This window comes from Empidonax traillii, unplaced genomic scaffold (assembly GCF_003031625.1).
Source record: "Empidonax traillii isolate 1590-97213 ecotype Southwest subspecies unplaced genomic scaffold, ASM303162v1 scaffold388:size1278207, whole genome shotgun sequence".
NCBI classification, from domain to species: Eukaryota; Metazoa; Chordata; class Aves; order Passeriformes; family Tyrannidae; genus Empidonax; species Empidonax traillii.
Genome location: NW_020955581.1, coordinates 1,107,933 through 1,129,983, shown reverse-complemented (window position 1 = coordinate 1,129,983; position 22,051 = coordinate 1,107,933). Strand labels below are relative to the sequence as shown.

General features: G+C 39.6%; 1 protein-coding gene across 2 annotated transcripts in view; it reads left to right on the top strand.

Annotated features, from left to right (window-relative positions):
* Nucleotides 1-6,672: 6,672 nt before the first annotated feature.
* NRCAM (neuronal cell adhesion molecule) overlaps nt 6,673-22,051 on the top strand; it is a 151,613-nt gene continuing 136,234 nt past the window's right edge. For both annotated transcript variants that reach the window (XM_027893386.1, XM_027893389.1), the window contains exon 1: nt 6,673-6,837. The gene's annotated coding sequence lies outside the window, so the exon portion shown is untranslated. The remainder of the gene's footprint in view (nt 6,838-22,051) is intronic.

Below are 22,051 nucleotides of genomic sequence, written 5' to 3'. Positions count from 1 at the left end.
AGGAGATCTTTTCTCCTCTTCCAGGTTTCCCAAAGGGCTAGTGATTAGCTGTTCTTGTGATCATCAGTCATATCTTCTAACACCATTTGGTGCTTGGACTTTGACTCTAGGATTTAGTAACTACCTCAGTGCCAATTAAAATTGAGAATACTCACACACAACATTGCAGTACACGGTAACTGAGGTGATGGGCTGCACAGGGATTGCTTTTCCTCATATCCTGGGTGTTTTGCCTGTGGTGAATTGAACACTTGCAGGGTCAGAAATAATTTTATTATGTGGTATTCTGGACTACCATAAATAAGCCATGAAGTGTGAAACCTTTTATTTAAAGTAATTATAGTTTTCGGAACCTTTAAAATATGTTATTATCCTGATACAGTGACCAACAGAAGAGAATCTTGGAAATATATGTAGTTAAGTGGAAAAAAATAAAGTTGATTCTTCACTGTCTGCTTCAGAAAGCTCCAAAGACTATGAAGTGATGTCTCTCCACTGGGAACCCGGTAGAGCCAGTCAATTTATCCAGAGATTTTCTCACTGCTCGAGAAATCCAAACACAAGCCATTAGGGCAATTGTGTGTTTGTAATTTAAAACTAATTTCATTCTTAGAAGGTCCAGCAGACTTAGAGAACAAGGTGTATCCTAAGCAAGCAGACTAGAAAAGCCCTTTGGGCATTTTTGTAGTTCAAGACTAAAGGATAACTTCAAAAGGACTTAATTGATAGAATTTTTCACCAAAGTTTTCCTCTCCTTCTTCTAAATTTCCCAAGGAAAACCTTCCCTTTATTCTAAGCCTTTCTACATGTGATCAAAATTTATATTCATATGTTGGGATAAAGCCCTTCCTTTTTCAACAACTTTGTTCTTTTTCTCTGTCATCATAAAAGACTTCAGTACATGCTTAGTTTTTGTGAGTGTGTGTGAAAATCATTAAGTCCATTCCCATTATAGATATGTACAATAAATAAGTGCATGACTGTTTGGTAGACTGGAATAAAGTTTCACTAAAGCAAGACTTATAGCTTTAATAGTTGTTATTATTAGGCTTTTCCAGAATCCTGGCATTGTTTTCCAGCTCATTTCCATAATGGAAAACACCCCACTGAAGACAAACTCAACCTGTGAGACACTTGGCTGAACGATGAGACAGGTTAAATTGTAATGTCAAGCTTGATTCTAAGCTGCTGTTTTTGAAAATGGAGCTGCTAAGTATTCGGCACTTTAGAAGTCCCTTGGACAAATTGCCTGATGCCTGTAGACTTTTGATCTTTGCGGAGTAGTTTTTCAAGAACCTTGAACTATGAAGTAGGGTTGTAAGAAGTTTTTAATTGTCTCAGCCAACCTCTTCTAATGGAAAAATGTGAACTCTAATCATGCACACAAAAAGTGTTTGGTGTTTCCAGACAGTTTAACCTGCCGTGTGTGAAGAGCTACCTTCCCTCATTTATATATCAGATAAAACACTAGTCCAGGTGAAATTAATATCAATTTTCCAGTGACTTCACAGAATCACAGAATATGAGGAGTTGGAAGAGACCCACAAGGATCACTGAGTCCAGCTCCTGGCCCTGCACAGGACCATCCCCCAAAGTCACACCATGTGCCCAAGAGTATTGCCCAAATTCTTGCTGAACTCTGACAGGCTTGGTGCTGTGACCACTTCCCTGGGGAGCCTGTTCCAGTTCCCAAACACCCTGTGGGTGAAGAACCTTTTTCTAATATCCAACCTAAATCTCCTCTGACACAACTTCAGGCCATTCCCTCAGATTCTGTCACTGGTCACCACAGAGAAGAGATCACTGCCTGCCCCTCTTCTTCCCCTGAGAAGGCAGTTGTGACTGCAATGAGGTCTCCCCTCAGTCTCCTCTTCTCCAGCATGAACAGACCAAGTGACCTCAGCTGCTCCTCACACAGCTTCCCCTCAAGGCTCTTCACCATCTTTGTTGCCCTCCTTCAGATGCTCTCCAATAGCTGAATATCTTATATTGCAGTGCCCAAAACTGCACACAATATTCAAAGTGAGGCTGCACCAGTGCAGAGCAGAGCAGGACAAGCCCCTCCCTCCACTGGCTGGTGACGCTTTGCCTGATTCCCCCCAGGACTTGACTGGCCTTCCTGGCTGCCATCAACCAGGACTCCCAGGTCCCTTTCCATGACACTGCTTTCCAGCATCTCATTCCCCGGTCTGTAAGTACATCTAAGGTTGTCTTGAACCTTTTCACCATGTTGAACACATCTGTCAAAAACACATGTAGTTTCTGTAATATGCCAGAGATCATACAAAATATAAATTTTGTATAATTTTTTCTCTCTGAAGTTTCTGAAAACTTCTAACTTTATACTTGGGAGTGGAGAAAAGTACTGTTATATGCGTACGTTGGTATCTGTGAATGTTTCAAGAAGTTCATCTCTTCCTTATACCTGAAAACCTTTCTCAGAGAAATCCATCTGATTGATTAAACTTGACAGAAAACAGAGCTGATGGTAGTATCTTCCTGTGATTAGAATTGTCCAGGGTGTGTGATGTATATTTAACTCCTTTTTCAGCCTTTGCTAATTAGCAGCTAAGAAATGGAGTTTTCCAAAATAAAATGGTGCTGTCCTCTCTCTTTTTGAAGGTATTTTACTTTCCACACAACTATTAAATACTCACAGGCACAAGAGAGAATGCTCTAATCATCAGTCAAACCTAGACAATCAAGACACTGGGGAGAAGGAAGGCCAGTTACAAATCTAACAACAACAAAGACATGAAAAACCCAGTGAAGTATGTGTGGGCATAGGCTTAAAACTCAAGTTTTCCTATACACAGGCAACTATATCAACTACAGTTTCCTTTTTTGTGTGAGATGTACTTTATGTGTGTAGTCTTGCTTTCAGTGTTTAACTATCCTGTGCAGAGTGGATTGAAAACTCTGCCTTCATCCTCAGATTCTCCTCTATGTTTTTGTAAGGTATGTGCCCTGAGAAGTTAAAGTTTATTGAGCAAAGGAAGCTCCTACTCCCTTTCTCAGCACTCTAACGATCAAGCTAATGGAAGATGGGACAGGTGACAGCACCAACAGCTCCTCCTTTCCATCTGCTTCTCAAAGAACAGGATGGCTTCCTTTCATTTTGCATTTAAGCATGTAATTCCTGGAGGAAGTTTCAGCCCTGTGAATCCCTGGCAGAGTTTGCCACCAGATTTGAATATGTAAAGTCCATAATAGGCATGATTAAACTCACAGCATTTCCATGTGGCTGTCTCCAACTGCTTAGCTTGCTGGCCTTCTAGGATTCCGGAAGAACTCTGATTTCCTGTAAGGGAAACGTAGGTGATAGCTTATAAATCAGGCATGGCAGTACCTAATTGTAGTCACAAATTGTCTTCTGAGAGAATAGTTCTGAAGCCTTAAGTATGTTTTTTTCAATTCTTGACAGCACATCAGAACATTTCTGTGCAGCGTCTTTCCTGTACGATACTCTTGCTACCCTAGTTCTCAACGTATCTTCCATTAAAACACATCCTCTGCCTGGTGGTCTGTGAAAGCTGATTTTGTTACTGTATACCAAGCAGCGCAGCTTTTAACATTAGACATTATCTCTTAAACTTTTGATCTTGTCTTTGGTCTCTTTTCTGCTTAGAAATATGCACATTTTATGCTGCTATAGTAAATAAATACTAGCTTCTGAAAAGTATTAGACGAGCAATAAGTGCATTTATGTTACTTTTATGGTATCAGAAGATCCTCCAAAGGAAATATGAAATGCCCATAAATAAAATAGATTAAAATTAGTCTCAAAAGTTGTTCAGTTTTTGATTGGGTGGCCCCATAATCTAACAAATATGATTAGTCTAAGTTCTATTGACTTTGAATATATTCAGTGGGGTATACCTCACCATTTTTCTTTGTGCAAAGTACTTTGTGTGCTGCACCATGCTCCGTTTACCATTGTAAGACCTCAAAACAAGTGGAACAGTGGGATAACGCATGTTAAAATCACATGGGTGGCATTCAGCTGAGTAAATGAAGACTCTTACAATGTAGACATTTACAGCTGAACAAGACACCCGCTGGTCCTGTTACAGTCAATGGATAGAAACCGGCATTTCTAGGATGCAACTCGGCTTATTCTAATGTAGACATCTAAAATAGGTTAGATGAATCATACACTAAAACTGCCTATTTCTGGTTCCCTTTATGGTCAGTGGAGAGAGTGACTAGCTCAGATGCAGACATTCACATAGTAAACATCTAAAGTTAGGTGAGATGTACAACCCAAGATGTCTTTCCATAATCCTTAAAAATGTCTGCTTTAGGAACAAAATGCCAAAGACTAGCAAAAAACCTCAACAGGTAGAAGACAGCAGTATCTAAGTAAACCAAAGTTGGTATTAAAGGCTCATGAAGACTAAACCACTATGTTTGGAACTGCAAATCCATGGATATAATTGCAGCAGGCAAAGTGAGGAGAAAGGCTACAAAAAGTAGTATGATGACTACAGAAAAGATGCAAGGTAGCAGAGATGAACTTAGAAAGTTAATAGTCCTTCAGCCACACCATTTCTGCTTATCGTAATGGCTGAGGGGGATGTCATTTATGCCAACAGCCTCACCTGTTTCTCTTTGCTTGATGCCACCATCCTACTGCCAGTATAGATGGCACTCATCCACAGTAGTGGATTCCATTACCAGCAGAAGTAGCTCCTAGTACAAACCTTTGAATTTACTTGTTTACTGTATGATTATAGGTATGCCACCATGTGGAAACTTCTGCTTTGTGCTACTGAACGTATGTATTTGTTTTTCTCACTAATATAAAAATTACAGTTTAAATTCTCAGGGGAATCATGAGGGTGTAATCATACCAGCTGCAACACTTCAGCCTCATCATACATCAGTATAGAGTTGTTTGTCGCACTCTGCCTGCAACAGTGAAATCTCTTCATTTACTTGGTTTCTGTGGTCTAACTTGCACCAAGTGGTTTGCCACAGCCCAGTGTTTGTGCTTTTAAACTAACGTGGGCTATCCAAATAATAACCAGCTCTTTGATCCTACATTTTAAGAAAGTTAAACTCAAATCTTTCCCCTCAAGTGTCCTTCAGTTCTACACTCCACCTTCTGAAGGTTTGGCTCACCATGTTCCCCTGGGAATCCACCAAGGAGGCAAACAGATAGATAGCTGTCTGAGAAATCATCCTTCTCTCTGCATTTTATATCCATAATCTCTCAAATTCAATAGTAGCTACATGATCTCCTTACAGAACACAGTATCTTGGAAGCAAAGTCAGGCAATATCCTAGTGTTTTAAGGCCCCCTTACACACTGATGCACAATTACTCAGACTGTAGTATTTTTATATTTGAATAAATTAGCTGGGAACATGGGAGTTGTGTAGCAAAAATGAAAAGGTTAGCAAACAAATAAAAGTAAAGAACATTCAAGCACTTACTTCCCCTCTTTATAAAAAGGAGTTTGTTCACATTCATTCTAATCTTCTTTGCATATTCAGGTTTCAAACATTAATATCCTGGCCTCAAATTGAGAGGAGCTTGAATATCTCCAGAGTCTGAAGCAGTAATGTCTGAGTTATTGTTTAACCCTTGGATATTTATATGCATGTGCTCTATCATTTATAGAATCTGTTATTCATCTAGAGTGTTGTTTTTCAGAAGGTCAGACATCAGATTTAACTTGCCAGTCGTAAAGCGGTTTCTGCAGGGTTGCAGGGTAAGGGTTTTTTGCTCATCTTAGGCATCATGTTTTGCACTATTAAGTTATCACCATAGAGTTCACCTTGAGAGCTGTTCCCTGAAATGTGTAATAGTTAACCATTATAAAAGTTGCAACCTTGCAATGCACAAAAGGCTATTCTTAAACGAGCTGATCCAAAGGCAAGTTCAACAGTGGCAGTTAATTGCATTTACTCATGTTAAAGGTATACTTGAATTAATTTTGAGCAATACTGAGCACAGCCCTCAGACGTCTCAAAGTTACATTAAAATGCTTTCAGATGTTGTGCATTGAATGAATTGCAAGATGTGAGAGGGAAGCACTGCAAGAGGTGTGTTCAGCGGAAAGGTTTATTTGAAATAAGCCCAGTTCCAGGCTGTTCTCCAAATGGTGTCACCCAGTGCTTCTCTTTGAGTGATCGAATCCAAGCGCCTGCCTTCCTGAACTTATGAACTGGAAATTTAACGAGTTCAACAGGACAATTGTCGAGTGTAAAATAATATCCTTGTCTCCAGTTTGGGAACTCGCTGAAACCATCTATTTAGAGGGGCACTGCCGGGCTAAAATAATGCGGCTATTTAAAACGCCGCCCTCGCCGGGGGGGCGGCTCTGGGGGTGCCCCGGGGAGCGCTCGGCTGTGCCCGCCCGGGGACTGCAGGGCACCGGCGCTGCTGGGGAGGCTCAGGGCCGAGTTGGTGACCGTCCGGGCACCCCTGAGTGGCGGCACGACGATGATGCCACCCCTGCTTTAACCCGGGTGGGGCGAACGGGACTCAGCAATGCCCGCCCAAGGCGGAGCCGCCTCCTCAGGTGCGAGGGGCGCGCGCCCCGCCCCGGCCCCCGTGCCGCGCGCGCCCCTCCCGGCGCGGCTCGCGCAGACGCGCGCGCCTTCCCCGCCCCCGCGCGGGAGCGCGCCTTCCCCGCGGCGCGGCGGGGGCGGGGGCGCCGGGGAGGGGACAGCGCGGGAGCGCGCCCGCCGCGGCTCTTCTCGCCGGGCTGCCGAGCGGGCGGCAGCAGCAGCAGCAGCAGCAGGAGGAAGAAAAAGAAGAAGAGCAAGAGGAAGAGCAAGGGTACCCTCTTGACCCTCTTCTCCCCGGGCGGATTGGCCGCACCTTCCCGTGAGTATTGGCCTGTCCGTCCCTGTCGCCGCGCCGCGCATCACGCTGCGGGAGGTGCCGCGCCCGCCGCCGCGCCGGTATCGCATCCCCCCGCACCGCTGCTGTCATCCATCACCCCGCACCGCAGGTGTCGTACCCGCTCACCGCCCGTGTCACATCCCCCCGCGCAGCCGCTATCACCCCCCGCACCCCGCCGCCAGCCCACGCGCCGCCGGTGTCACAGCCCCCCGCAGCGCCCCGACGGCGAGGAGCTGCCCACCCGCCGCGGATACCGCGGCTCCTCCGAGGGGCCGGGCGAGGAGGCACCTGGCTATCCCGCCCGGTGCCGCGGGGCCGCTGCGGGGCTTTGTTGCGGCGGCGGCCGGTGGCACCTCCCGGGCGGGGGGGTCGGTCTCGGCCGGGCCGGGCGGGGACGCTCCGCGGCTGCGACGCGCCCACATCCCCGGGTGCGCTCGGTCGCCATTTCGTGCGCTGCCCGGCGGGGGCGAGGGCCGGGCGTGTGCGGGGAAGGAGCTGTCGGTGCTGAAGTGCTGCGCTCCGCGTTTCGGCTCTTGCGCCATTATTTTTCATCATTCTCCCCTCTTTTTCACCCCCGTTACAAATGCGATATTATTTAGATATAAAATAGCTACAATGTGTATGAATGCCGGGCTTTTCTTGTTTTCCCTTGTTTTGGTTCTTGATTACAATTAATGCAGAATATCACGACCAAGTCTGGGCAGAGAGTGCACTTGCCTATTCGGTTATAAACTAAAAATTGACTAAACCGTCAGCCACTGTTGAACTCTTTAGCATAGATGTGTTAGTTTTAAAGTCTGAAATGTGTTTAAACCAAGACTTCGGAGTCTAAGTGTAAACAGCACCTGATTAATATATCCAAGCTGTTTAAATATTTAAGATCATAGTGTGCTTCAGCCCAGTCAATAAGGCTGTTCCATATTGACAGGTACTCTGTGAGACGAACGCTATTGCTTACCTCTTTATGTAGTTGGATGAAAACAATGGAAAATGTGATATTTAACTCTCTGATGGAACCTATAGATCATGACAAGATGTTCTTTTATCCACAAAACTCCAGCTTTTTGGTGTTTATTAAAACCAACCTCCTACTGACTCAAGAAGCCAGTATTAAGTACCTCGGTTCCTTTTTTCTGATGTTCCCTGTCTTTGTGCATTTCTTTCTCTGTGTCTGACTATCATTTGATTCTTAAGTATACTGGGGAAAAGGTAGATGAAACCTGAAGACTTCATTGTATCTAACAGATGCACTGTTAATCATTTCAACACCTTCCATAACTTAACATAGGAGATGTGATAATTTATAGATAGTAGTTATATGGATCTGTGCATAAAACAGGTCACTGTACAACATCAGAAAGCATCTGGACTGCATTTTGCGTTTGAGAGCAGCTTATATGCCGAGAGGGGGATCTTGCTGGTGTTCTTTGGCAAAGGGTATCAGCTGGAAAGAGAAAGATAGTATAGTGTTACATACTTGCACAAAGGATCTAGAAGTCAAAAAACTGGCTTGCAGGTGCAGTATCTTTCTAATATTTGTCTGACCTGGTTGATGTTATCATTCCTATGAATACCTCTCCGGCATTTGTTTAGTTTTGAATAGAAATTGCAATGCAAGTGACCAGAGTTGCTGAAGAGTTTGATGCCGAAGTTACTTATTTGAATTTCAAAGTAGTGTGAAATTCTCTTGAGTGTCTAAAATTAGCTGCCAGAATGTATAATAAAAAACTGGGAAAGTGTTATATTCTGAGAATATTGAATGTAAAGAAGCAAACCCAGAAAGCTGCTTGCTGTTGACAGAACTTGGGATCCACTGAATGAATGTGCATTCGGGGCTGTGCAAAGGCAGTGTAGCTAAAGGGAATCTGCACGGCGGGGTGACCACATCGGGTGGTGGGTTGGCATATACCAGCTGGTGTTAAGGATGGAGCTAAAACCCTCTTCACAACTCACAGATAAATCCACAATTAATCATGCTCGTATTAGTATCTTAATTCTGTCATTACTGTTACTGGCTACAGTAAATATACTCAAAAATTATAATGTTGAAGGTGAATGAGATCTCCAGAATCTTAGCCCTAGTTACTATTCTTTATCTTCTTGGAGAAAGTGTATTAATTATCACATATACCACAGCTTGTTTGATAAAAAGGGCTGTAGTAAGAAAATTTGGCTATTTTAAGTAGTCTTTATTTTCAGAAAATGGGATAACAAATCCAGTGATACGTGTTGATACCTCCTGCTACCTTGTTGCACTTTGGTGTTTCTCTCTGGTGACAGCAGAAGCTTCAAGTAACCAAGTCAGAGTTTCTTGGGGTCTCTCTAATTGTCAGATTTTATTGGTTTGAGGATTCTGATTTCAAGTCAGGAAAAGGCAATGCACATCTAACCGTTTGTCCTGCTTTAGGGAAATGAATCTCCATGGTATTTGGACACAAAAGATACTGAATACACTAAAGGTTTGGGATTTTGTTGATAGATTATTGCATAGCTCAAATAGCTCAGTCAGCCTAAAAATTAAATCCATTTTGCCTGCAGCTGTGGAATTGCTATTAGTCTGTAGTTTTGTTAATTTGTCTCAAATCACCTTGAATTGTAATTATTTAACTTCCATTACATTGAAATAATACAGTACAACTCTGTTGTACGGTTTTCCCCGGGCTTGTTTGTTTTGTCATGTTTTATGAACAGAGTTGCTAAAATGGGAAGCCATACAGAGGAAAATATATGTTGGTAATGTAAAATGAGGGAATAATGTAGGAGTTGTGTGTTGGGCAATATGCAATGAATTTGATTTTGCCTCCCTGAGTGGGCTGCTAGTATTCAAAAAATTTAGTTATACTTTCTCCACAGTGAGAATTTGTTACATTTTAAGCCAGTAAGTTTATTGCCTATTCAGTTCATTATTAAAGATATTTGAAATTCTGCATTTATGAAAACTGTCTAAATATAATATTAAGAGAATTTGTAAAGAGTTAATCTCCAATAATAAGATTAACATGATGCACCATAAGTTTTGTCCCACAGTTTGTTAACCAGGAAAGGATAGTTGCAAGCTAACTATATTGCTTTCTTCTGAGCTACTGGAGGCTGGCTGAGCTTTCAGTTATTTACCTCAATAGAAAACTGAAAGGGAAAAAGTGAACAAAGGAGGTCTGTTTTGCCTGTCCCACTTGCTGGGCTGTTGTCTTTGCCCTTTTCAGTGAAGGAGGGGGTAGAGCTGGGTCAAAGTTGAAGAACACTGAAAAGGAATTCAAGTCTTATATAGAAATGTGAATGATAGCTTAGTTTGAGTGCCGAACACATTTGTTTGAATTGATTTTTTTCTGTCTGTGAAAGCTTTAACTGACAGATGGTGATGGACTGGCACATAGACTGCTAGAAGGTACAGCTAGATATGTGCTCAGACCCCGATTAAGATGCTCAGTAAATAAGTACATATCTGATGAGACTTTTAATGCTGGAGATACTGATGCTAGACACTGTGTGACACACTAGACATTTGATTGTGTGAATTAAGGGCAGACCCCTGCAGCTGGCATACATTCAGACTTACTTGTCTAGCCTAATTGCATTGCAAATACTGCTCTGGATTGCTCTTTAGCTTCTCCTGTCTAGTAAATGTTGAATAAGTACAGAAATGTTCATCTGGATCCTCTATTAACTGTTGTTAAGAAGCTTTCAATTTTTTTTTGGTTTGCTGTATGAATTGGGATAAATGTATCTTAGTATTCATTTTGTGAATACACTGTTTTCCTACACTGTTTTGGTTTTGAAATGGCTCAATTCATAATGTGATTACAGCTTTCCCCTTGTTAACTTTTTAGTATGGAAGCATAACAGCTTGAATTATAAAATGTTTCTGTAAGAGCTCACAGTACCCCCATTCTACTTTAAGCAACTAAACTTTATATAAAAAGCAGCATTTGATGCAGAGCATCTCAGATGCACAAAAATAGCCAAGAGAGGGAAAAAAGGCCAGTTCAACTTATGAGGACGTGATAACTTTAAAAAACAGCCTCATTAGAAAGGAACTAGCTGTCTGAATTGTCAGTTAAATCAGACAGAATCAGTACAGATGTAGGCTCTCTAAATTCTGTAAATACTCATGTAAGACTGCTGAATTTGGATGCATCCCAATGGGAATCGAGTTGTCCTAATAGTTTGTCTGCACCATTAGGTATACATGACCTTTTAATTTCCTCTGGTTTAAAGTATGTAATTGTTACTGTTCAACAGCTTGTCTGAGTAAAACAAATGCCAAGCCAAGCCATAATTTCCTGGTTGTGTGAGTTAGTTTTTGGCCACTAATTAGGTTTTTCCAGAGAGACAACCAAATATTAACATACCATTTTCCTTTAGACTGTTACCTGAGTGAGGAGCTGACAGTGTTTATACACAGTGTTTATACATAAGTACAGATTGTTTTTGTCTTTCTGGTCTGTGCCTCTCACTTCTAACTTTCTTTTTTCTATGTTTTCAGTGCTGCTTATTTGTCCAACATGATTTGGAGGGTTCATGTAAAGGAGCTGCCTTTACAATGTCACAACACTGTGGGGCTCTGTGTGTATCTGTGCATGTGCAAAGGAGGTATATGCAATCAATTAGTGCAAAACCCAGCTTTTGTACCAAATTTGGAGTCAGGGAACAGTTCTGCTGGTGTAGAACAATACCATGGAGTTGCCCAACTAGCGTATAGGCGCTGGCTAAGTGAGGAAGTCTTCCCCACTGAATATTATAGCATGGGCAGAGTGGTAGAAATGAACAAAATTCAAAGGAAGAGGGGAGAAATAAAACTTGAGAAGGACCACTTTTCAAGAGTATTTAAGAGTTCAGTGTTGGTCATCAGTAGGCTTGTACACCACAAGTTACCCTTTTTAACAGGATAGATTATTCTCTTCACGATTTCTGCAGTGTTTAGAAGGACTAAAAAATGGGGTTTCTGACCCTGCTTCTGTTAATATCTCTGGGGGAATCAAAATGCAGGACGTGCTTGATGTGCCTTTCTTCTTACAATTTTCAATGATAGCTTGGCTACAGCTTTTCTTTGGGTGGGATAAACAGGTTTAGTAACTTTGTTGCTGCCACTTTGAGTAAGCTGAAATCTGTGGGCCCCTCCACGAAGCCTCCTCCATGAGTAGACCAATGCTGTGGTCTCTGGACAAACTTAATGTATAACAGGAAGTTAAATCCCCTTGCATTGCTGTTGTTTTGTTTGTTTGTTTGTTTTGGTTTTTATTTGTTTTGGTTACTTTTTTTTTTAATGGAAGGCATTTCTTAATTGTCAGCTCAGTTGAATTAGGTAATTTTTTTGTTACATGGCAACATACAATCAAAATCTGATTCTTGGGGTGAGGTGAGATATTAATAGGCTATGCCAATCATTTTACTGTTTATTAATCTGTTCTGACTAGAAAAAAGGGATACATGCTTTTTGCTTTCCCATCCTATACAGGACTTGAGTGAGTTTACAAGAGAGGAGTTCTGCATTAAGAGAGAGAAATGGAGTTTTTGCATGCAGTGTTGAATAAACTGTGGCCTCTAGGCATTCTTGAGTCTTGGACCTGTTAGTTTTGTGTTCTGGTCCAGCTGCTGTGAAGAGCTGGATGGTGAGCATTTTCAGTTAAGAGCAGTTTTAATGGTTACAGTGTGATTTGGTTTTGTTGTTGATGTTTAATAATTTCAGGACACAATGACAACCCCTTTTTCCCCACAGTGAACTAAGTTCTGAGTAACACTAAAAGCCGAAGCCAGCATCGTGATGTGTTGTAGAGCCCTGTCATGTTTTGAGGAAGTTGCTTTCTCTGGAGTGTGACAAAATTGTTTCAGTATTGCAGTGATCAAGTCTGTAAATCATGAAGGCAAGAGCCCTTATGACCAGAGATAAGGTCTTTTCACCAAATATAAAGGATTCCTGCTTCCATTTACCAACATACTTCTTTATTTATAGTGAAGTTCAGAGACACCCAAAGAGAGAGAATATCTTGGCAATGAAGGTGGAAGGGGGACGTCAGCGCTTATCAGGCCACACCTGGAATACTGTGTGCAGTTTTGCTCCCTACTAAATAAGAAAGATGTCAACAGGCTGGAGAGGGCCAGAGAAGAGCCACAAAGGCTGAAAGAAATGGGTTGTTCAACCTTGAGAAGAGAAGGCTTAGGGTAGACCTTAGCACCATGTTCCAATATTTAAGGGATGCCCACAAAGAAGATGGAAATCTCCTTTTTACAGGGAGTCACATGAAAAAGATGAGGGGTAATGGGTACAAGTTACTCCCTGGGAGATTGATTGGTCACAGGAGGAAAGTTTTTCACAATTAGAATGGTCAGCCAATTTCTCACATAAGTAATCTCCTCTGGGAAGAGATAGATTCCCCAGCTTTGAACACATCTAAGATGCATCTGGACAGGCTGCAGGGCCATCTTGTCTAGATCATGCTTTTGCCAAGAAAGGCTGAACCAGAGGATCCTTGAGATCCTCTTCCAACATGGTGTTGGATGATTCTATGCTATGTTCTTCAGGCTCTTGCAGACAATCCATAGTCTTCTGAGCTCTTCTTTCTGATGCAGGTGTCATTATTATTCCCTAGGCTCAGGTTTGGTTAGGTTATAGAGGCAGATGGGAACTATTACCAGTGTTGCCACGACTCAGTAATACTGCTCTTGTGTTTGGGACAACTTTGGGGTTGTGAAGGAACTCATCCTTCATGTTGGAGCTTTATGTACCTTATATATAGTTGGCTTGCCTTTTGCCTACTGCAGTGACTACGTATGTATAGAAGGTTCTATGTAGTGCAGCTCTGACACCTCTAAATGTGCAAACAGTCTTTTAAATATCCATGTTTTTCCTCAGAAGCAGTTAATGTATTTATGGACCTTGGAGTCTAGTAGCCAACATTTCAATGTGTTACAAGTTGTAACATCTTTCCTAGACAACACCAACATATAATCTCAATATAAATTGAAACTTCAGGTGTTTTCTGCTTTTCTGTAGTTTGAGTGCTTTAAAAATTGGTGTTCAAACTTGCTTCTAGATTTGGACAAAACAAGAAATGTCTTAAATTACGTGTGAGCTATTTCTGCATGATAAAGTTGAAATGTAAGCAATTTCACAACTCAAAAACAAGCCACCCCAAGGTTACTGCAAGCTAAATATCTATTAAACCTTTTAGGTAGTAGTTGTATAAAGTGTGTTTTTGACATAGAAAGATAAAAATGTGAATGTGACCACCAGAGGGCAGGCACATTGTTTAGTGACTAAAAACCAAAATCCATAGAAAGGTGTCTATGCGTATAAAAATACGGTGAGATAATGACTGAAGAAATAACATAGTAGAGATGCACAAAATTTCATACATTGAAAAAAATACAATAATGTTTAGTTTTGAAGAAAGTAAATACATCTGCTCGGAACTCACTTGTGGTTTTGTATTTTTATAGCGCAAGCAAGAACAGTTCATCAGATCATGATTACAGTTTGAACTGTAAATAATGAGTTCTTAAACTTAACTCATTTACCTGCATATTGATTTCAGGAATTTTAATTCAAACATGTTTTTCAGGCCTGTGTCTGTCTTCATTTGAAAATGGAAAGTACACTCCATTCTCAAGTTCCTTCATTGTAGTTGAAAGCATAAAGAATCTGTCTGAATTAAATTTCATATTTTACCAGATATTCCCCAGGATTTGCATATTCATCTTTTCTTTTTTATTAATAACATTTATGTCCTTTAAAGTGTGTAATTTTGCTCTTCAGAGTACTGTGGAAAATATTTAGCGTTATGGGTCTACAATGAATGCTTCAGTAAAGTATGCTTTCTCAGGAATGCTGTAGTGTAGTTCTAAGTAAAAGATGATGATTAGTAATTTTCATTAAGCTTACTTGGTAAGAATGTTTAATTAAAGTGTATTGGCTTTTGCTACTTATTCACTATCTCAAGTTACAGTGATAGTGTCTTATCTTTATTGTCCTCCAAAACCTGGACAGTTTTTGCGAGGAAAGAAAAGCCTTTATCCCATTGTTTTGAAGTCACAGGCATGTGTTAAGAGATTTGGTTGCTCTCTGGGGGTCTCAATTCTACCAGTTATGCTAGAGTGAAGCATCATCAATATAGCCTTAAATGCTGCCCCAGATTTCCAATCTCCCCATTGTCATTTCCAGCAGGTACAGTTCCCTTAATAGCAGAATTTCTTGAGAGGTCCTTTGTAAGATGGTTTGCAGATCATCCCCAAAACTTTACCTGGAGGAATTTTTCCAAGTTACTTCTAAAAGTTTTATGTAATTCACAGCCTTCTCACCCTCTTGGCATTGGAATACAGAAGTAGGTTTCTCATCACATCCAGGGAAATGTACTAGCAGAATTGACAGCATCAGACGCTTAAAAGAGTATCATGGGAATTAACTATGAAGATGCAAATCTTAATAAATCTTTTACTTGCCTAATGTATTCTAGCTATTTTTTCCTCACCTATATGTCTAGAAGCCTAGAAACATGAAAAATAAAAATGAAACCAGAGTTGCTCTTAATAACTGGTTGATTTTTGCACCTGTTTTTCTTTTGTTGTTGTTGTTTGTTTGTTTTTTTCTTTAAAGTTCAGCTGAAGTTATGAGACTTGACAGCTTTTTACAAGGGCTCGAGTCTGTCCCTTGGATAGAGGGCAGAAACACTACTGCTGAGAACACATGCAATATCTGCAGCTTCTGTTGGAAGTTAAATGGCTGCTGGGGCTAATGCAAAAGTTCACATTAGTAGGAAGATTAGTCTTAATGTTCATTGTGTTATATAGACACTTATGTGTGTTTTCTTTTCAGAGGTAGAGCTGTCCTAAAAGAGTCAAACAGTTCTGTGAGTTTCCCCACTCCCTTAGTTTAACTGAGGTTATGTTGAAGGGCACACCAACAGTTTCTAACCATACTCAGGACAGCAAGCTAAAGTAAATAAATATCATTATTTTTATTATGATAGATGAGAAAACTCAAACTGCAAACTAATAGGTAGCTTCCTGAGAAGAATTGCTGAAACCAGAAGAAAATGTGAAGGTAACAAACTGAGGGGAGACAGAGCAAAGAGAAGAGCTCTATTTAATTACATACAAATAGCTACTAACCAAATAGAGCTATGATTTCTTGTTTACTAAAACAAAACCTCAAACTACAGTTTTAGTGAATGGTGCTCATAACTGTGAAGTATTGTCTGAATTAGCAAAGAATCAAGTTTAAAAAAAGTCATTTGTAAGATTCTTCTCATAAAGACTGCACATCTGTTCCTTGATTTGCTGCTCACAAATGGAAAAATGACCTTTCACTGATGGTGTCTTAAGGTAGGCTCCAGTGATTATTCTGCACAGATCTGAGTTATACTAGAATGCTGAAATGAAATTGCAAAACAGTACAAGCATGTATTTCTCTGAAGGTACAGAATAATGCTGATCCCTGAGGTTGAGTGCCTGGATTATCCTGGATGGTAAAGGATGGAGTGAGACATCTGTTTCTGAAAGCGTGTAAAAATAGTTAAATATTTGCTTTTACTGGTCAGAGTTAAAAATCTGTGATTGTGGGAAATAATTTATAATTCATTGTGATGAGCTAGTGCACTGCTTTAAATTTTGATATTAGGAATTTTCATTTAGTAATGAATTGTTTGATTATAATGATAGTCATTCCCCCCACTTTTAATATTAATGTATTTTTATTATTATTATTAAAAAAAAAAGGAACTAAATATTGATATTGTGTTGGCCTTGAAATATTACTTGGAATTTAAAACATTTTATATGCTTTTCAATGTATTGCCATTCAACATTAAATATTTCCTATCCAAAACAGAGCTATTGATAATTTTTAACACCAAATATCATTGGAAAAAAAAATTCCTCTCTTTTCTGATAGAGCTGAAAATGTAACTCAACCTTTGCAATGTAATTCTATTTCTGAACACTAATCCTCAAACAAAGACTTTTGCAGAGCCCAAAGAGAAACACTTGCCAGTCTGTAAGTAGGACCCAAAAGAGCAACATTTTTTAGTCCCTTTGTCGTCTTTATCCCTTCATTGCTGTTTCCACCATCCTGTGATAGATTTTTAAATACCTGCTATTCAGGCATAGGCAAGTAATTAGCATGTAAATCTTACTTTGAGTGCAATTGTGTGTTAGTAGTCACAGAACTGTAAAACAAAACTGAAAATTTCCTTTTAAGAAGGCTTACATGCTTAAATGTAATTAGACAGTCAGACTTTGAAGTATCTTTAAACCTTTGCTAATGACTTATGAGTTTTCATATAAAATAATTTTGCAAATTTCTGTGTGTTTTTTGAGGCTGCAGCTATCTATCCATACATTACCTGTCCTAATGAGATTGTAATGTATAATTAGAACTTCCAGACACAAGTGATGGATACTGTGCAATACATTTTTTTAATACTTATGTTTTAAAAGAATATTAAAGCTTGGTCCAATTATTCATGAATTATGTTACTGTTTTATTATATTACTGTTCAGTTTAAAAACAGCGTGTGAAAGGACATGGTTAGCATGAGTATTCCACTTTCAAAAGCACTTCATGTAGTGTACCTCACTCATCAAAAGTTTTCTTTGCTATTAGTGAAGCTGCATTTGAGGTGATTAATCTTATTGGGGATTTGGAAAGAAAAATTTGGAGTTAGATCAAACTAGTTTAGTCCTGAATAGTGCTTCGGTAGTTTCCATTCTGGAAAGCTAACAACTATACTGTAAAGAAAATATAATATCCTGCAGATGGCTGAGGCACTAATCTGGAGTTTGGAGAACCAACGTGGCCAGATTATCCTCACTGACTTCAGCACGAACCGATGATACTCTGTAGTAATGAAGTTATTAATTAGATTAACAACTACAAAAGATGATTAGTTTTGAGACTTTATTTCCTTATACATTGCAGCAGGATGCGTGTGTGGGTGGAGCACCCCTTGCACATCCAGCCAATTGGTTTTAATGTTACACTGGCAAGTTGTAATTGTTAGAAGTATCATCATACAGTAGCTTTAAATAAAAAGCTTTCCATTACATGTATTTCTGTTGATTCTCCAAGCTGTGGTTTCTGCAAAGGTTAATTTATTTCTATTTATTTGTCAGGTTATGTATTAACTGTACTATAAATGTAGAAGTGCCCAAATTGACTTCTTGTGAGTAAACTTAGGTCAGAGAGGAGGAGAGTTACTTTTTATGCCATACTGTCTGGTCGGAGATCGGTATCAGTGAAGGGATTTGTGTCCATTCATAGTCAACAGTGTAACTTTGATATCAGTTACACTGTCGAGTGTTCTTCTACCTCTACACTTTATCTCTGTGCTTTTTTTTTTTTTTTTTTTTTTTTTTTTTTTTTTTTTTTTTTTTTTTTTTTTTTTTTTTTTTTTTTTTTTTTTTTTTTTTTTTTTTTTTTTTTTTTTTTTTTTTTTTTTTTTTTTTTTTTTTTTTTTTTTTTTTTTTTTTTTTTTTCACAGTTATCTGACTCATTTACTGCCTTTGATAATTGAAATCTAACTATGCTTGGAGGAGAGGAGGTGAGAGTGGGAATCATACCTTACGAGGTGATGACTGTATTGTGCATATCAAGAACAATCCTAGCATATCCTAGCTAAGGTCCTAAGGTGCAACCTGTCTGTAAGATGTACTGCTGCTCGTCACTATCAGTTCAAAGCAGTCATGGTATAAACATCTAGTCTTTAAGGAATGGGAAAACTGTTAAATCACTCAGTGTACATAGAAAAGAAATTAAAATAAGGCAAATTTGACTGTAGTGAATGGTTTTTTTGAGAAGCCAGAGCTGAGAAACTGATCACACTTTGACTGAGAACCTGGAATGTGAGTGGTAGATGCAACCTTCACTTGGGAAATCCTGTTCTAATTCTGTCTGGGTAGTATTTTAAAGTACTTGCAGGAACATTGGTGATATAGATAATTTACTTTTTTGGAGAAAAATGTATGAGAAATGTGTGGAGTTTTATTTTTCCATCTGGTGTCATTACTTTAAACTTACATGAAAATGTCTCAGTTCTTCTAGCTTTTTCTGTTCTAATGTCTATGTAAAATGGGAGTAATGCCTCTTGGATTAATCTGAAGCTTGAATTGGGCTTTTGATCATTTTCTGTTATTTAGTTCAATGCAACTTTGATAGAACAAATATTTCTAAGTATTGTGCCAAAAACTTTAATCTGGAAACCACTAAGGAAGAAACGCAGATGCAGACAAAGAAGGCTTAATATGTTGACAAATGTTGGAAGATGACCATGATGTTTCATAGAAAAAGACAATGTAATCCCTTACCTCCAAATAAATTTCCTAATATTGTTGCACCATCAAACAGCTGTTTGTTTAAAGAGTGGATGGGAAAAGTACTTGACTTGTTTCTGTTGTGTTGAGTAAAGGCTCATCTAGAGAATCTAATCTCTTGGATAGGGTCTCATGGTCCTTTACCAGATGGTGATGGTAGCCTGGATTAGATGAGACTTCTCAAATTATTTGCTGCTGATTATACATGACCTGTTTCTGTTGGTTTACAATAGATGTTTACAATAGATTCTTTTGGTTTACAATCTATACAAACATTTCCTGGATGTCTTGCATACATACAGGCGATTGCTGTGTAAATAGGAACAGTTTCAGTGGCCTTAGGGAGTCTTGGGGAATGTTGGATTCTCAACCTCAGATGCTATTCATGCTTGCTAGCAATTTCTACCAGTTGGTCTATGCACAGCAGGAGCTTCCTGGGGAAACTTCAGGGACTGTCCATTATTTCCAGCTGGAGAGGTCCTGTTTACCACCTGCCTTACTGTAAAGGCAGGTGAGAGTTCAGTCATTCATCGTGCTGCAGAGGGACTGCAAAGGAGTGTTTTTAGAGATTTCAGTTGAACAGTTCCTGGTCCTTGCTGGGAGCTGCACAAGTGTGCTGGGTGTGCACACAGATCCAGCCCTGATACCTGGTAACTATGGGGTGCCTTGAATTTAGTTTCATTTTTCTCCACAATTATAAATTCTATAGATCTTGCCACAATATACAGTATATTGGTCTAGGCCATAATTTGATAATAAAATGAGAATAAAGGAACTGATAGATATTTTAAAAAGTTTCTGGACAAGTTTTATGGTATTGTGCTCTTTTTCCTGGAAGTATACTATGTCTTAGGTGTAGTTTCTGTATTAGTCTTTATTGCTAACTTCAGAGCTGTTGCCACTAACAGTGTGTGATGTTTCTAACAGTGTACTATGGCTTCTGAAGTTCAATGTCTTTATTCTGATGACAGCAATGTTGTAAAAATGTTAGTACTTAATCAAGGCAGTATAGCAGTAGAGTTGAGCAATGGGAAACTTCCTCAGGCCTCTGAGCTTTCAGTTGAAGGCTGGGAGAGTATTGCCACAATCATATCCTTTTCCCTCAGGCATCTGCTTTTAGCTGCTATCAGAGGTGAGACCTTTAGGATGCTTGTTATTATGCTAAGTGTATGCCAGACTTGATAGGACATGCAGCACTTGTATTTGCAAATTTAAAGAGAACATCAGACTTCAAACTAAACCAGCTCAGGGCTTGGAACCCTACTGCACCCTCTAGGATACATAGTGTTCTCTGTGTGTTTGTGCATAGTAAGAGTGAAAAAATCCTGTCTTCATAATTTAAACTCAGCTGTACCAGAATTTGAACGGTTTGGGATAGGATAACGAGCGAGCCTGCCCAACAGAACTTTGCATTTAGCATTTTTTTTTTCATGGTGAAAAATAAGAACTCTCTGAAAACCAGTCCATTGAAGTACTTGTTTTGCTTTCATTAAAAGCATTAAGGAATCATTAGGACATTATATCTAATTCTGAGTTTGTTCCTGTGCTGAACAGAGCGGGAGACAAGTGTTTAAACCGGGTGACTTCCAGAAGTCTCTTCCAACCTTAACTAGCCTGTAATTCTTCTATATGTCCTCTGTCCCTTTCAGAATAAGTCTGTCTATAATTCTTCCGTGGGCAGACTTTTCAGAAGTATTGGAAGAAAGAAAGCGCTTTTTTTTCCCCTCAGTGACTGGGGCACAGAAGATCTGGGAGATCCGGGTTCTATTTGTTTGCTGGGCTTCACAGGATCTCAGTCACTTTGCTCTGGGTTCCAACTGCCAGGACCCAGAGCATGCTACATGAAAGTTTTTATCTGCTCTGAGCCCCTGTGCAACAGGGAATGAATGGCTGAGGGCTGGTATGCCAGATTATGCTCTCCAATGAGACTTTATTCTGTAATAAGACATTAACAGCCCTGCTCTACCAGCTGTACTTATGTGGAGCTTGAAGTTGAATCTCCCATCCTTAGGTATGTGCTCTAACCACCTGGTTGAGGAGAAAGTGGGCAGGATTATCACTGTTTCTCATAATCTCTGTTTCCATAATTTCTCACTTTTGCAGTTCTTCAAGAGAACTCTTGTAGACTCCAGGTGCTTAATCACATCTACTTAGAGAGCTGTAGAATGTTAAACCAAAGATAAGTGTTCATCTAACCAGAATATGTGCTGTGTGCACAGCTGGGTGAATGAAGTCAACTCTCTAGGAAATTCTAAAGCTGAACTGGGACTTGTGCACTGTATTTGAGTATCTGCCTACATTCTGGGACTTCACTGTGCTACAATCTGAATTGTTGTTCAGAATTTAAGTGGGTGAGTTAGCATAAGGTTTAATATTAACTTCGTACCATAAAGTGGCAAAACTTTGTGTTACCATCCCATCCTGTGGATGTGAATAATTCACCAAACTGGAACATTAGACTCTACTTTAATTATCTAGGATAAGTGGTGATAATTCTCTAATTGAATTTATGTTTGTACTAAAAGACTAAACTTCATACCACTGTGCTGTTTACGTATACCACAAATGTTACAAGGACTATTCGTAAAATAAAGAAAAAGCCCCAAACCAGCTCTGCTACATGAGTCCTGGTTTGGATATTGCATTTGTGATTAGAAGGCATTGATTTGATGTCACAAGTATTTTTAACAGGATTACAAAATGCAAATAGCATTATGTAAGACAGATTACCTATGGCTTTAATACAGGATTATTTTTAAGCCAGAGGCAACATTTTGCTGGGTTATGTATGTTTGTTTAAAACTGAGCACACTAGGATTAGGCTTGGCAGAATACCATTTTCCAAATCCTTGATATTTTCAGGTTAGATGAGTTCAATTTTTAAAATTAAAAT